The sequence below is a fragment of the Corella eumyota genome, unplaced genomic scaffold (genome assembly GCF_963082875.1).
Source record: "Corella eumyota unplaced genomic scaffold, kaCorEumy4.1 scaffold_322, whole genome shotgun sequence".
Taxonomy (NCBI): Eukaryota; Metazoa; Chordata; class Ascidiacea; order Phlebobranchia; family Corellidae; genus Corella; species Corella eumyota.
In genome coordinates this window covers 1-2,500 of record NW_027658352.1, presented here as the reverse complement: position 1 = coordinate 2,500, position 2,500 = coordinate 1, and the positions used below count along the sequence as shown (strand labels likewise).

At 53.9% G+C, this 2,500-nt stretch overlaps 2 non-coding genes across 2 annotated transcripts; both read left to right on the top strand.

The window, feature by feature from the left end:
• Positions 1-59: 59 nt before the first annotated feature.
• LOC145763299 (small subunit ribosomal RNA) lies at positions 60-1,869 on the top strand. Its single transcript, XR_014288393.1, has one exon. It is a non-coding gene; the product is annotated as a small subunit ribosomal RNA (ribosomal RNA).
• A 245-nt stretch (positions 1,870-2,114) lies between these two features.
• Positions 2,115-2,268, top strand: LOC145763295 (5.8S ribosomal RNA). Its single transcript, XR_014288390.1, has one exon. It is a non-coding gene; the product is annotated as a 5.8S ribosomal RNA (ribosomal RNA).
• Positions 2,269-2,500: the final 232 nt, after the last annotated feature.

Below are 2,500 nucleotides of genomic sequence, written 5' to 3'. Positions count from 1 at the left end.
TGCGATACCGCGACGGGGAAAGCGAAAGACTCCGTTCGCGTATTTTGTCGGCCGATAGTTACCTGGTTGATCCTGCCAGTAGTCATATGCTTGTCTCAAAGATTAAGCCATGCATGTCTCAGTACGAACTTGCGTACGGTAAAACTGCGAATGGCTCATTAAATCAGTCGTGATTCATTTGATCGTAAATTTTACTTGGATAACTGTGGTAATTCTAGAGCTAATACATGCAAAAAGCGCCGACCTTGCGGGAGGCGCGCCTTTATCATATCAAAAACCTGCCGGGCTTCGGCTCGTCTTGTTGGCGACTCGGGATAACTTTGCTGATCGCACGGTCTTGCACCGGCGACGGATCATTCAAGTGTCTGCCCTATCAACTTTCGTCGGTACGGTATCTGCCTACCGAGGTTCTTACGGGTAACGGGGAATCAGGGTTCGATTCCGGAGAGGGAGCCTGAGAAACGGCTACCACATCCAAGGAAGGCAGCAGGCGCGCAAATTACCCATTCCCGACGCGGGGAGGTAGTGACGAAAAATAACGATACAGGACTCTAACGAGGCCCTGTAATTGGAATGAGTACACTGTAAAAATTTTAACGAGTATCCATTGGAGGGCAAGTCTGGTGCCAGCAGCCGCGGTAATTCCAGCTCCAAAAGTGTATATTTAAGTTGTTGCGGTTAAAAAGCTCGTAGTTGGATTTTGGGCGCAGGCGTTCGGTCCGTCGCAAGGCGTGCACTGTTCGTTCTGGCTTTACCTCCGGTTTTCCGTCGGTGCTCTTGACTGAGTGTCGGCGGCGGCCGGGACGTTTACCTTGAAAAAATTAGAGTGTTCAAAGCAGGCGCTTCGCCTGGATAGTGTTGCATGGAATAATGAAATAGGACCTCGGTTCTTTTTTGTTGGTTTTCGGAGCGCGAGGTAATGATTAAGAGGGACGGACGGGGGCATTCGTACTGTGCCGTTAGAGGTGAAATTCTTGGATCGGCGCAAGACGAACGACTGCGAAAGCATTTGCCAAGAATGTTTTCTTTAATCAAGAGCGAAAGTCAGAGGTTCGAAGACGATCAGATACCGTCCTAGTTCTGACTATAAACGATGCCAACTAGCGATCGGGGGGCGTTATTTTGACGACCTCTCCGGCAGCTTGCGGGAAACCAAAGTCTTTGGGTTCCGGGGGAAGTATGGTTGCAAAGCTGAAACTTAAAGGAATTGACGGAAGGGCACCACCAGGAGTGGAGCCTGCGGCTTAATTTGACTCAACACGGGAAATCTCACCCGGCCCGGACACAGCGAGGATTGACAGATTGAGAGCTCTTTCATGATTCTGTGGGTGGTGGTGCATGGCCGTTCTTAGTTGGTGGAGCGATTTGTCTGGTTAATTCCGATAACGAACGAGACTCTGGCTTGCTAAATAGTTACGCGGCCTTCCCGGCCGGCGTTTAACTTCTTAGAGGGACTAGTGGCGTTTAGCCACACGAGATTGAGCAATAACAGGTCTGTGATGCCCTTAGATGTTCGGGGCCGCACGCGCGCTACACTGACCGGATCAACGTGTGTTCGCCTTGGCCGAAAGGTCTGGGTAACCCGATGAACCCCGGTCGTGCTAGGGATAGAGAATTGAAATTATTTCGCTTGAACGAGGAATTCCCAGTAAGCGCGAGTCATTAGCTCGCGTTGATTACGTCCCTGCCCTTTGTACACACCGCCCGTCGCTACTACCGATTGAATGGTTTAGTGAGGTCCTCCGATTGGGCCCGGGCTCGACTGGCGACGGTTGGGTCTTGGCCCGAAAAGACGATCTAACTTGATTACTTAGAGGAAGTAAAAGTCGTAACAAGGTTTCCGTAGGTGAACCTGCGGAAGGATCATTAGCGCGAGAAAAAAAATCGAAGAGCGAAAGAGCAAACACCGGGACGGCGACGTGCCTCGGCGCGTCCGCCGCCCCGCGATCAGGAACTTGTTTTGTCGGCGTCGAGTGCCCGAAGGCTTCATGCGGTGCGCGGGCTTGTCGCACTATTTGTTGCGACCGCGACCCGCTCGGCGTCACGCGATTTTTTCAGCCGGATGGCGAATCGAGGTTAGGAATCGAAGAGCGAAAAGCAAACAAACAAACGATGGCTCTTGGCGGTGGACCACTCGGCTCGCGAGTCGATGAAGGACGCAGCAAGCTGCGTGATTTAATGTGAATTGCAGAACACATTGAGCATTGACGATCTGAACGCGTATTGCGGCCTCGGGTTCATCCCGGGACCGCGTCCGTCTCAGGGTCGCAGAAACGACAACGGCCGGCGGGATCGGCTCCGCGACGGCTCGGCTCGCGTGCGTATGCCCGGCGACGGGCAATCGCCGCTCGGTTGAAGGTGGAAAGTTTTGGTATTCGGGCTCGCGTCAGCGATGCGTGGCGGCCGGCGAGCCGCGCCGCGTCCGCTTGCCGCCCGAGTCGCAACGACGGCGCTGTCGACCTCGAGCTGGGGGCCTCGACGCGTCGGTCGCGATTCGCGC